The sequence below is a fragment of the Oryza glaberrima genome, chromosome 4, assembly GCF_000147395.1.
Source record: "Oryza glaberrima chromosome 4, OglaRS2, whole genome shotgun sequence".
In the NCBI taxonomy this organism is placed as follows: Eukaryota; Viridiplantae; Streptophyta; class Magnoliopsida; order Poales; family Poaceae; genus Oryza; species Oryza glaberrima.
In genome coordinates, this window is record NC_068329.1 from 10,428,383 (window position 1) to 10,442,935 (window position 14,553).

Consider the following 14,553-nt stretch of genomic DNA (forward strand, 5'->3'; position numbering starts at 1 on the left):
AATATCTTTAAGTATTAAGGCCTGTTATACTGGTGGTTTCGGCCAACAGTAGAAGAAGCAAAATCATTGAAGAGTTTAATTTCGTTGATTTTTATGAGAAGAAGAGGATTGGGATAAACGAGATTGAAATTCCCAATTCACACACTAAGAATTCCTAGACCTATGCGGGTTTCGGCTAGCACTCAGCAAACAAGAAAGGGGATAAACTAGATTGAAATTCCCCACTATTAAGCAAAAGGGAATAAACAAGATTGAAATTTCCCCAATAAGCTGGAGCAAATCGGCCTAAAATCCCCAAAATTCGAAGAACCCTAATTTTGGTTCTAAGAACCCTAAGACCAAAGCTCGAATTAAATCCAAATTAAACTCAAGATTAGGGTTTTGAGTTCGGGAATTTACCGGATCGTTGAAGCCCTAAGCCACCAGAGATGCCGCACGACATTAACACCACCGTACGGGCTTCGTCGGGAAGAAGGCATCGCCGTCGTCGCCGCATGGGCAACTCCTTCGCCCGCGTGTGCCTCGGCGCACCCTCGCCGTCTCTCCATCACGGTCGCGCTGGTTGACCTCCATGCGCGCGCCGCCTTGGAGTCCCCTCCTCACCGTCCCTCGCCGGGGACGGGAAGCACTGGCTTGGCAGCTGCCGTCGGGCTCCGTCCCCCTCCCGCCGACGAGGTCTGGCCGCATCGACGCTCACCGTCGCTAGCTCGCCGCCTCGCCAGACTGCTAACGCCATGGCACAGCTTGGCGCCCTTCTCGGGTGCGCCCCCCAGCCGGCGCAAATGGAAGCCGCTCGGCGCTCGTCGTCGCACACATGCTCCACCTCGCCGGAACGCCGTCGCCGCCATGATCGCCGGGAGATTGGATCGGGGGAGAGAAGGGGAGAAATGGGGATTAGGGTTAGGGTTTGACCCGTTCAGCGATTTCAGCGGCGAAGGCGAAATCTTGGCCGTCCGTTTGATCGGTCGGCCGTCCTCGCTCCCGTGTCGGGCCATCGCCTTCATGGGCCGCGTCCGCCTAAGCGCCGCGCGCGCACATAAATGGGCCAGTCCGTTTTGGGCCGGCTTTTCGATAAGAGTGGGCCTTTATTTTTATTTATTAAGCCCGCGAATTTAATTTCTAAGAATTTATTTAGCCCATTTTTATGGGCCTGCTTAGGAAGTGGTGGGCCGCATTATTAATTTTAGGCCCGGCATTTTTTATTATTATTATTTCTAGAAATTCATTTTTGAGCTTTCTTAGCCATTTAAATTGTTGGAAAATTATGGTCAATTATTTGATCACTCAGAAAATTATTTCTAGTTAAATGGAACCAACGGGAAGTTTAGCTAGAAAGAAATAAATGATATGATATTATATTTGACCAACGTTAATATGATTTCATGTTAATATTTATTAAGATTATTATTTCCTTAAGCCACTTAATTTATTTCTAGTTGAATGGAAATTTAACTAGAAAGTATTTATGATTTCATGTCAACATCATTATGATGGTCATTTCCTTAGTATATTAATTATTTATAGCCGAATGGAACCAACGAGAGATTCGACTAGAAAGTATTAAGATATGAAGTTATATTTAACCCACGTTATTATAATTGCGTGACAATTATAATTTTTTATTCCTTAGTTATTTTCTAGATATAATTAAGGAATTAATTTTAAGATTATTCATAATTATTTATGACCAATGGTGCTTTGAATATGAAATTCTAAATTTATTTTGCATATGATTGATTAAGCCATGGTAAATTAATTATATTCAATTAGCAATTCTTATTATTTAAGATCAGTTGCAATACTGAGTAAATTATTTCTAGATAAATGGAACCAATGGGAAGTTTATCTAGAAAGAAAGATGATTTCATTAAGATTGTTATTTCCTTAATTATTTTCTGCCCAACGGTGATGTAATTAAGGGAAGAAATCTAAGTATTGTCAATCATTATTTTAATTTTCTATGTCATTTTGGCCTTAATGCTGATATGACTTAGAATTTTATTTATGCCATTAGTGCATTAATTCCTTTTATCACTTCTACTTACGGTGATGTGATCAAGGATCTAATCTGTAAGTAAGCTTAATTCCTTTACCATTTCTGCCCAACGGTGATATGGCTAATGATTTTAATTTTAATTCTATGGCATCACTAATGGCGCCATTTCCTATATCATTTATACCGTATGGTGATTTGATTTGGGATTTTAAATTATTTACTTTATCACTTCTACCTTTTGGTTATGTGACTTAAGACATTAATGTTTATTCCCTAATCGTTTCTGCCCAACGATGACTTGATTTTGGGTTACAAGTAATTTCATTTATTGATTCCTTCATTTTGTCTCTGCCCAATGGTGATACAAAGCGAAATAAAGATTTAGTTATTATTGTGTAAGTTAATGTACTATTGTACGTAATTTGCATAAGCAACCACAATAATAGTGCCACTTAATTTTATTTATCAGTTAAAGTCTATGGAATTATTATTATTATTCCTCATTGACTTAACTGAGCTTAAGGCCTATTTGAGTATGACTTAGCATTAACAGAGGATTCCTTGTGGCTCCCGTATCTAATGTCACTAATTTTTTCCTAAACTCAAGAGGCATCTTTAGCCTGGGAGAAGGCCAATATAATGCTATGTTTCGCATGTCACTCATAAATATTAAGATTATCATCCCTGTTAGTGTTAGGGGAGAATTTTGAGCATGACATTGCGAAACTGTATCTAGCAAACGTGCAGATGAACTTTAGAAGTTTGTCAAAACTAATGCTTAATACAATTTTAGTGCCTATGCACATTTGCCGCCATAATTTAAAAGGTAGCACAAGAAATAAATCACATGGCGTGCAAACTTAGTGAGATGGACATCGCACATTTCATGTGCGCCACTTGTCCATTTCATATGATTCTTCTCCCATTAGACTACGGTCATTTTCGGAGTTGTAATACTAAGACCAAGTGGACCATAATTGACTTGGTTCATCACTCCGCAAATCAATAAGAAATATATAAGACTAAGAAGCAAACTAAGTAAGATCCTGTTAATCTTGTCATTTGATGGCAAAGATGAAGCTTCACTAAGGGGGAGTGTTGCAACTTCCAAATTTACTGATAATAAAGCTCATATTCCTCGCAAGGGGAAATCAAATTGCCTCTATGTCCTATGTATGCTACTCTTGAAATTTTCTCGTGTAAGTTCTTTGCAAGAAATAGGGACATGCTTTATGTCCTGATTTAAGAAAGTAGTTAAATAAGAAGATTAATGGCATTATTTTGGGTTGAATTATTATGAGACGTTGTCGAAATTATGGCCGTATTATTCGGCCACATTTCTAGGGGAGAATGGACGTCTCATTGAGATCGAGACACTTCACCCTTAGAAATTTCTGACATCTATTATTACTTAGATGATAATTCACTAAGTAAAATTAAGTGATTCAAGTTTATGAAAAATGAGATATTATGCTTCCATTAAATAAATAATACAATCAGTGGGAGCTCATCAAGAGCTCTAATAAGAGAAGATTATTCTACCTCATTTATGACTCATAGCTCCATTATGTGGATGCTAGAATTTTGTATCTCTTAATTTGTGACTTGCTCAATTAAATATACATAACATGACTTGAGGGTTTTGTTATGGAAAGACAAGTCACATATAGGGTGCAGACCTAAGAAATCCATTTGTGGACTTAATCAAACATTGATGATGTTTTAAATTCCGCTGCGTCATTAGTGAACTAAGCTTAAATAAGAATGAGGAGAATAATTATTCTATAATGATGGAAGTAAGACATCATTGAAATTGTGTCATTGTCGCTTATGTCACATACCTAGGGGAGTTTGCAACGTTTCATGAGATAGAGATATTCTTTCCCTTAGATTTTAATGGCGTTGTTTAGCTTTAAGTGAAAATTTCATGAAGTTAAGATATTAGCCAACAAATGATTTTTATGGCTATGTTTACCCATAAGAGACCTCCGATTTCCTTTAAGAAATTTAAGACACTAATGCTAAAATCAAATGAAGTTATGAGATCGAATTATGGTGGTAAACACTATATAAAGCTTGTTCACCTTATAAGACATTAAAAGTAAGCGTTCATCCAAATGGTTTTCGAACCATGTAAGAGTAAATTGAGATGGATGAACAAAATAAGACATTAAAGTGTTCATCTAAATGGTTTTCGAACCATATAAGGATAATTGAGATTGATGAATAAAATAAAGAATTTAGTAGAAGTTTCTAAATGAGTCAAAATAGTGGGTCATTTAAGTGGGTTAATGAAATTAAGCCCGACTCTGATGGAAATTTCGAACAATCCAAGTGAGGTGGACAGCTGCATGAAAATTAAAGGTGGGAATTTCATTCACCGGTATTGCATACTAATGACATTTTATTGTCAAGCAATGCACATTGCTGTTAGAAACTAAGGAAAATTTTCCATAAATTATTTTGGTCTGAAGGGGTACTGGGCTTACATCAGTAAGTCATACATTGACATAATGGAATAATTTGAGAGAATTCAGTCAAGCTGAAGTTAAGTTATAAAGATAATCATTTATGATTTAGCTGACAGAAGCTTGAGATTAGCTCAAATCTGGATGCATACAGATTTGGCATACATTTTTACTGGGAATTTTGGCAGTATTTAATTAAATCCAGACTAGACCACTAGTATTAAGAATGTTTTACATTATTTGCAAGACAATCTGAAGTAACATGCTCATATTCTAAAGTCCAATGATCTTAGAAATTTAGAGACATTTGGACACTCATTTTGTGAGATGTGTGGATATTTATAAAGTTTATTCAGATTAAGCTATGTCCACACATAGGGGAGCAATAACCATGGAAAAGCTCCAAAATAATTTCTTACTGCATAGTCGACGATGCAGTTAAATTTTAAAGCATGTTATGATTAATCATATTTCCCAGAATAAGAGTGGTAAATAGCACTTATAAACCACTTAAAAGGTGTAAACCACTCAATTATACTGTGTTATAAGTTGTGCACTAATTGAACACAGTTTTCTATTCTAGTAGCAACATGTTATGTGTTTTCTGCCTAACACATTAATATAGTTGTGAAAGATATGTCCCAGGATCGAATTATTATTAAGCTAAGCTTTTGCTCATGGATCCATACTCTAAAGACTCATAAAGTTAAGATTAATTAAGATATGTTCTGGCCAGTACATGCATAAATAAGAGCCTCACTAAGATCCTGGATGAGGGGGACTTAATTTTTCAATCAACACCCACTAAGTTAAGCTTGAGTTTATTTGGGTACTATAGTGAACTATAGGTCCTATTGTCTCGGTGACGCATAATGTTGTCGAAGACATATTGCCTTGGGGAACTATTTTATTTGATAAACTTGTCAGTTAGTCTCAAAAACAAGGGGAGAATATTGGTTGATTTTATCGGCTAATGCCGGTTAGTTAGGATAAGGTTAAAATCCCACCAGTTTTCCTATCCTAACAAGAAAGAAACTAAGAGATAAATATGTTTTGTGTGATCGGTACAAAATAGATTCGAATTTTAGATTGAGATAAACCCCCGAGCCCCACCAGTGTCGCTTATATAAAGAAAGAGAAGGAGGGAGGCTGAGTGACGACTCAACTCTCTCCAACCCTAAACCCTAAATCAATCGCCCGATCGATTAGACACTGAAAGGGGTTCGTGAGGTATCTCGCAACAGAAGAAACAAAGAAGAAGAAAGAAGAAAAGCAATGGCTTCATCTCAGGTCAGTGATCAATTAATTTCCGCATAAGCAGAAGGTGATCATGTTTAAGCTAAGACTCAATTAATTAATTGGATTAAATTCCTACACGATTCACGCCGTAGTCGGCCATGGCGAGCTCGTCCGCGCACAGTCCTCGATTCGCACCGCTGCTGAACTGCTTCGTGCCGCCGTCGGCCGTCACAAGCTCGTCCCGTCCTCCCCGGCGAAGCTGATTCATGCCGTCCGGTTCATCATGAGCGAGTCCTCGGACATATGCTTGATGTGCACGGGAGAGACAGGAATTGAGCTAGAGAGAGAAGGAGTAGAGGGACTGATTTATGGGTTCTACCTGTCAGGTAATTATATAGAAGGGAGGAGAGCAGTTAGTAGTTTATCATATGGTCCCACTTTTTTTTTTTATAGGAAGTCATGTTTATATAATCTGTTGGAGGGGAGTATATTTTAGAAGCTCAAATCATGATTAGAAATCTCTAAAACATCATTTAGAGAATGGGTTTAATGGGCATCTCTTGGTGATGCTGTGCATATCTCATAATAACTACCTTAACTAGAAAAAGAAGAAAAAATAAAGAGAAAATGAGAGGAGGATAGGCGCATGTACATTGGTAAGAGGGATTTTATTTTGATATGATGTTTTAAATTACTGGTGACTATTCTAAATGAAAATCAACAGTTTGATATTTTTTCTCATAATTTCTATAATTTATTAGAGCGTCACATGACGGCTTTAGAGCATTTGTAGGAGTACCACGTAGCGGTTTAGGAGCGTTTGTAAGAAGTTTAATCGACTTTTAGTATATAATAGATAGATTTTTTTTCAATGATACTACGTAGGTATGCTTTTTTTTCCTTTACTTTATCGCTTTTATCACATAAGTCTGTGCTTATGTTTTTCTTCTCGTCCGATGAACAGTAGGTAATTAAGCTTCATTTTTCTTTCAAATGTACGTAACGTACTGAATACTTTTTTTTTCCTTTTCCGGCCCACAGGAGGAAACCATTACCTTTTTTAAATAATACATTCAATCTAATGGTCTAAAATACAGGGTTCACCAATTTAAATGAAAATCGATGGTGGGATTAAACAGTGCCATATGGTGATCTAGGAGTGTTTCTAGAAGCGCCACGTGGCGGCTTAAGAGCGTTTGTAGGGAGTTTAATGGACTTTTTAGTATATAATAGATAGAAGATATATAGATAGATAGATTTTAAGTATGACGCTCTAAGGTCACATTAATAAGTGATCCCACCGACCACTTGTTGATATCCACAGATTATCCACAGACTATTGGTGATAATAACTCAAACAAAATATGAAAACATTGATTGAATCTTCACAATATTTCTGTGTCCCTGTACAGTCCTATACTGTCTTGATTTATTCTCCGGCCCCCATGGTTTAATCATTACTGTCTTGATTCACCCTCCTACTGCACGTTGCTATATATTCCTCATACAAGAATAGTTTCCAAGTGTACATGCTACTACATCTTGTTGGTAGTAGACCTCCATATATAACTCATGCTATTTCCTGTTTAGTGTTTTCCATTTTCTTTGGAAGTGATAGGAATGAGAGTAATTGGGAAATAAGGTATTGCAATTCTTGGTTCTTCATCTACCATAATTCCCTCAGCTCCAAATTGTTTTTTTTTACCATGCTTGCCATCATTTGGACAAGCTTGTTCAAGTCCATGCACATTCACCGCTACACATTTGATTTCCTGACCAGTTTAGCTTTCACGATTTTAGGTGTGCAACCTCTCAAATTAACTTACCAACTTCGTCTGCCCTTAATAGCCTCATGTCGATCGCTCTACATCTACCCTATAGTTAAACAAATGGTTTTACTCATTCATCTTGTGACATATCCAACGATCAAAAATCTCATCAGATGACATTGATCCAACGGCTCTCCGCATCCCTCCCGATCCGATCCAGATTGGATCGCCTCCCCTCCCCTGGCAAAATCACCGCGCCTTCCCTCCTCTTTCTATCGCTTCTGCCCATCCGCCTGGCCTTTCGCCGCCCTCCATCTCGCCGCCGCCACCCCCCACTGCCCGCCGCTCCTCCTCCCATCACATCGGTCTCCGCCGCCGCATCCGCACCGCCCAGCCCCGCCGCCACCGAGGACGCGGAAACCGCAGCTCCCCCCCACGCCTCCCCCTCCAGACCTGAAGCGGCGGCAGCTCGCGGCGTCAACCATCGTGCTTGACGACACCCCCACCCCTTCGAAGCGGCGACCGCCGCCGGTAGCTGCCGACCAGTCCGCCTCCGTGGTGGCCGATACGCCCCGGTAGCCGTTCTGTGACAGCTTGGTATAATGAAGAGTTAGAAAGGATTCAGTTCTCTCCTTCCTGTTCTATTCTTTCAGCAATGGTTCTGGTCAACAAAAATATTTCGCTCAGTTAATCAAGAAAGGTCAGTTTTTATCCTTCCAGTTTTCCTTCTGTCTTGAATGTTCTTGAAGAAGCTATGAGTGGAACAGTTATAGTGAGACCACTCCCAGTTGGATCATCAACAACAGGAAAAGTTCCGCCACCAGTTTTATGATCTTGTTTATAGTGGGATGGCTACCACATATATTTTTCTATTTATAGGCTGACAAGCAATGCGCTCGTTTTTATGGTGTAACTATAACCGAAGAACAAGCTCGGTCAGGCATTGTAGTCAGAGTAACCTCAGCCGCACAAAGTAAATTTATGGTATGAGGTTAATTCTTCCTTCGGTTGCTCTGGAATTGAAGCTTTTATGTTCTGCATCTCTTTTGAATTTTGGGATATTATTTATAATTCTCTCATTTGCTAAATATATCTCTACATCTGCTTTTCTTCGAACAAGAAATTGATGGAGGTTATTGACTAGGTCTGTAGGTACTTTTGAGTTTCATGGTTGATGTGTTCTGTAGTTTTGTAATCTTTTGCCATGGATTGCCACATGCCAATCTTTAATGTTTTTTATGAATGAATAGTGGAAGCACTGAAGGAGTCTCAAAATAACTTTAAGGTAAATTGAATTTGTCATCACCATCACAAGTCTAATTTTCAATAGAAACTCAAAGATGTAGATGTGCTAAAGCAAATGCGACCATTAGCCTGTCACCTCCAAAACCAACTAATCCTGACCTCTTGTCATCAACTGACAACCCTCCTCCCTGTAGCAATCATGAAAAAGCTGTGCCTGTGCAAAGCTTGAATTCCAGCTGAACTTGGCAAACTTGAGCTTTTTGAACTGTAAGAAATTTTATCGTGTCTACGAATTACGTTGTATGCTTTATTTTTATTATGTGCAATTATTGACCAAATTTTGCATATAGGAATCTTGCCAACAACAATCTTCAAGGTCCTATTCCTGCAAACATCAGTTCTTGCACTGCTCTAAACAAATTGTAAGTTAGGCAGTACTAAGTTAGCCGTACTACCCTTCGGTGCCGCACATGCTGCTCTCGCTGGGCTCGAGCGGGCAGGCGCAGAGGCTCCCGCCGTAGGTGATGTCACCGGCGGCGACCGCGCCTCCCCCTGACGGCGGCGGGATGCCGAGGAAGCAGTTCCGCACCAAGTTCACCGCCGAGCAGAAGCAGTGGATGCAGGAGTTGTCGGAGCTGCGACGGAGAAGACGGAAAAGAAGGGGATTTGTATTGGCATTTTTCTGAATAGCCAAATTTGAAGTGGCATGGATCAAATTAACCCTATAATTTAACACATTTATTTTTACTCCCGTTGATTAATCATGTTTCTTTTGCCTCTCAGCAATGTTTATGGCAAAGAGCTAAATGGTTCTATTCCTGCTGGTTTCCAGAAGTTGGAGAGTCTTGACTTACTTGTGAGTAATTGTATCTGTTACATTATGCTTACAGTTATTACTCAATTCACTTAGGGAAGTTATTGTATTTGAACTAATGTTTTCCTTGCTTAAAAATATATTTAAAAAATGCATGAACCTATGTTCAAACAATTCCAAGGTAATAAATAATCCTTTTGAGCTTGGTCACATCATCAACTTGGACACACTATAAGTAGATGTTTTTGCTATAATTATTTACCTGCTGCTACAAGACCCGTGGACACCTACAGATTTACTTGCTAGAATTCATGATTTGTCTTTAGATTTTAATTCTGGTGATCATCTTCTTAGAGGAGTTGGGAACTTGTTCTATCATTCTTTTTTTTTTCTTTCAACCAAAAGAATGAATTAAATGACCTGTGGGCTGCACTAAATGATGTTCCTTTATTTTCTGAACAGGGATCTTTCCAGGAATGAATTCTATGGATCAGTTCCTGCTACTATTGGTGATCTGGAGCACCTTCTTGAACTGTATGTTGCGGACCAACCTCCTAGAAACCATGTTATTTTTAATTTTAATGAAAAGCCATAATTTATTTCATATGGCCATTATTAATTGATACCTATTTTTTATGCTTTGACTGCAGAAATTTGAGTAAAACCATCTTGATGGATCAGTTCCTGCTGAGGTTGGAAACTTGAGAAGCGTCCAAGTAATGTAAGTGTGTTCCCTTCACCTCAAGCCTGATAGTGGTTCTCTATCTCCTGTGCAAAATAGAAAATAGGGAAATGCTCTGCCTGAAAGGACTGCAAATGCCGCAAAAGAAGACTGTAAATAGCCTTCTGCCATCATGAGATTTTTTTTTTAAAAAAATTTGCAAGCACTGCAACTTTCAAAGAAGATGTAAGGTACATAAGGTTAAGGTTAATGCTATTGAACACTGCATGCATGTATATTATCCTATCAAAATCATCTGAGCAACAGCTAAAGGTTTTATAATGTTTAGAATTTTCTCAACTAAATTCCTCTATCTGCCCTGTTGCACGACGTGGCGCCGCGCTTTCCTTTTTAGTGGTTTACTAATGCTAATCATTGTTGATGAACTAATGCAGTTATTGGGTTTGTCTGGACATTTTGGTCTTGGAAACACCAATAACTTCACCATCATTGATGTTGCTGGAGCTTTCATTGTAGGTTTAACAAAGGCTTAGTTAACTGCCTTTTGTCCTCATCGCATTCTGGTTTGACTAATGAATTTTAACAGGGTATTTCAGGTATTTCTGGCATATTGATGTTCATAATTACATATGGATCACCTCTGCTGTTGTACCTTAGGATGGTGGTTTATATATCAGTAATAAGCAGTGACGATATATCTACTACACATCAATAAAAATGGAGCTGCATTTTGGACAAAATGAACACGTTGCCCTGTTTGCTTCCTTTTGCTCATTAATTCTATTGCATTCGCATCATGCACCACTGTTTTGCTGCTCACGAGGAACCACTTGTTTTTCATGGTATCACAATAGATTGGAACAGGCTAATCTTCTGCTCAAGAAAACACCATTGTTGGAGATGATGACAATTGTCCTCCACTGCTCCTGACCATTCAAACAGGCATGTACTTTCGTTTGCCGATGGGTACATATTATTGTGTTATGCATTTTAGCTACTTGATTAAAATATCCTGTGATTTTATATGCATGTGCTTTTGAATTACCCTGTGTTTCCTGTAATTAATTTAAGCAGTACGCTAACTGATTTGCACGATCACATGAATGGCAGACTGTCAGAATTCATCGCTTCAATATTGTTTGGTGATGTGAGAGCTGAGATTATTGTGGTCCAAATTTGTGGGGAAAAAAGAAAGATAAAACAACTGCATTTGTCTGTTACTTATGGTCATATTTATCTGTTTAAATAGCAAATAGCATTATTGATCATCACTGATCTGATACATCAATTTGTGGTGTACCATAAGTTAGCATGATTTGCTTCAAAAGTTCAGCAAAACAAGTTAAGCTTGGAAGCCACTCATTAACAAAAGATGCTGGTTGTTTCTATTTAGCGGGTTGACAGGAACATGCTCCATTTCATGGTTTTGCTAAATGAAGTGCAGTTGTCATGAGAAATCAGTGCAGAATGGCATGGTAGGATGCGATTATTCGATCAGTGCCAGAGCAAATGGAAGCAAGGCTAGGGCATAATTTCTTCTAACTGTTTTTCCATTCTTTCCCCTTTCGATTGTACACTCATGGTTGACACATATATGTACAGTTCAGATTTATAAGTTGCAGCTATGCCTTTAATGGATGAAAGTGGGCATATATGTATTTTTTAGATGGTTTTAAAGTGAGTGATTTATTTTCTTGTGCTTGGTACAAACTAACAATATGCATGTAAGAAAGGTTTATGATAGGGTGGATTTACTCCAATGCTGCTTGCAGCAGATAAGTTTACACTACAATATTTAGCCCACAGGTTCATGGGCAAGTGTTTGTGAGTTTTTTGTCCAATTTTTCCTAAAATAATAGGCCAAGTATTTTATTCTTAAACAAGCGTACCCTATTGTTTCCTGAGGTTTAGCTTAAAAAAAGCCCACGGGTTCATGAAAAGGTAGTTGTAAGAACTGAGAGGTATATAACCCTTCCTTAGCTTGCTAGCCTTCAACCTATCGTTAGGTAGTAAGATGGAACGATGGCCACTTCTATATATTATGGCTCTGCTGTGCTTATGCCATTTATTGTTGGAGCATTTTATCCCTAGGTCTGTAGCAGCGCTCCTCTTCATATCCTCATTCCCATGTGCTCATGAGGTATGTGCGTCGATTTGCATCCAAATTATATCAATGATGGATGTCTGGTAACTAAATATTAATTCTTAATTATCACAACTAAAATATATGCTGTTTAATTGCAATCAGGTTGTCCAATAAAGTTGAAGAAGATATAGGTAAATGGAAGCCTGATAATAACATGCACGTAAATAGAGGCATGATAAGATCAAATCAAGTAGGAATCTGTATTTTTTTTACCAAAGATTAAATCAAGTGGGGATCTCGATTTTTTCCACTTAAAGTGCTTATATGCTAATAGGGTAGATTTAAGAAGACGTCACGGGCTCAATCGGGCATGCGAAAAAATCACGTGCGAGGGCGTGCGGGCCTAATCGCAGCGGCATACAAAGGCGCATGTGGAAAACGGACTTAGGCGCACGTTTGCAAGGGGCACGTAAAAAGGTGCAGGCCTAATTAATTCGTACGCGTATCGGATAAGAGGGACACTCTGACGTAAGAAAAAAAGGAAATGATTTGATAGAAACATAAAATTAAAACCTATTCCAATACAGATGATGTACCAAAATTCTGACAAAAACATCTTTAATTTTTTTATAATAGTAGAGAAGGGATTTGCATCATCAAATATCATCGTAGCGTTAGCACGGGCATATTACTAGTTCAATGGAATTGCAGATTTTGCCTGTGCCACGGGCAGATCTACAGTAGAAAGTCCCGTGTTAGGCGACACCGATGAATTTCGGCAAAACTTATAACGAAACTGCTTGTCTATATGTTATAACAATATGATCTAAGCATAATTAGCATACTATGATACCAACAGACATGTTATGACATCAACTAATCGATTTTCTAGATCCGCCACAGGTCTGCCCTAGTTGGCACCCTCTTTTATCAGCAACACACCAGTGAACTGAAATACAAATTTTGTTGTTGCATCTTGCAAAATTCCGTGCAAAGCAATGATTATAACTATAATTCTTGTGAAGGCTTCACACCGGACATCTCGAGATGAGTTATTTATTTGTTTCATATAAGTGAAATTCAAGTTGTTGGTACATTTGTAATTTGCACCTGCACAGCCCAAACTACATATGAATAATTGATGGGCTTAAATAGAATTGTTTTGGGTTTCAATTTTGTAGGATCGTAACACAAGAACTAAGCCAACCAGAGGGAGGGTGAATGGTTGGTGTGACCAAAAACCCAATATTTTTGCGGAATAAAAAGTTACCCGCAAATTCGACGGATCGCGGTCTGACCGAAGTAGATGCGCCGGTTTGACCGCCTAAAACACGTCGGTTTGACCGAGGTTATAACACCGGTCGAACCGCCGAGACCAATCACCAGCTCCTTTCACCGTTGCCAGTCTGACCTCAGGTCTGCCGCCGATCTGACCGCCGCGATGCCGCCGGTCTGACCGCCGATGTGTGGCCGGTTAGACCGCCGAACCCGATGAAACACAAATCAAAAAACTCTTAAAGTGGATGACAACTTTATTGCTTCTCTCTGTGTTTACAAAGTACATCAATAGCGCTACTTACAAAAATCTCGACTAAACTCGAAACCCTCACTAAACTAGCAACTCAATTGCTGTCAAAAGTGATACCGAGAACCCTCACGCTCCGTCTCTATTTATACATGAGGTAGGCAGCCTAAAACCACGAACCAAACTCATACTAGAAGTCATAATCCCCTTAGCTAGGAAACCTTCTCGTACTGGAAACAAACTTTACATAACCAATCATACCAAATTTGGACTCCTTCCAAATTAGACTCCGCATCCCATACGCACACAATACCTCCATCGTATGCCATATGGAATCTTCACCTACCACGTGCATTGAACTCTAGCCTAAGTAACCCGCGTGATATCTGACCATCACGGACATCGCCTTACCACCAAGTCAACTCCCGGTCCATCACCGCAAATACTCTCCCGAGGCATCAAGTTACCTACACATGAAACAAACAAAGAAATCATATTCCGAGACCAAGCTATCCCCAACTTGACTCATTAGTAGCAAACAACTGTATTACATACGCATAATATCCATCTAGAAGCCATAAATATGAAACAATCACAGATATCCAAATAAACAACCCGAAACCGAAACCGACACAGCGTCGGCAGGTTAGACCGCAAGCTGACCGGTCTGACCGCTCACATAGCTCTGGTCTGACCGGCAGCACCTGCCCGGTCTGACCAGTCCCGACA

The 14,553-nt window shown here is 39.1% G+C and overlaps 1 long non-coding RNA gene across 10 annotated transcripts; it reads left to right on the forward strand.

The window, feature by feature from the left end:
• The first annotated feature begins 7,634 nt into the window (after positions 1-7,634).
• On the forward strand, positions 7,635-11,670 carry LOC127769339 (uncharacterized). Of its 10 annotated transcripts, none has more exons than XR_008016768.1 (5): positions 7,644-9,573; positions 9,994-10,065; positions 10,182-10,252; positions 10,648-10,725; positions 10,810-11,670. It is a non-coding gene; the product is annotated as an uncharacterized LOC127769339 (long non-coding RNA). The 10 variants fall into 10 exon arrangements; XR_008016764.1 differs by having other exon boundaries at positions 7,649-9,573; positions 10,800-11,670; XR_008016767.1 differs by having other exon boundaries at positions 7,651-8,757; positions 8,912-8,984; positions 9,068-9,573; positions 10,182-11,670.
• The last annotated feature ends 2,883 nt before the right edge of the window (positions 11,671-14,553 follow it).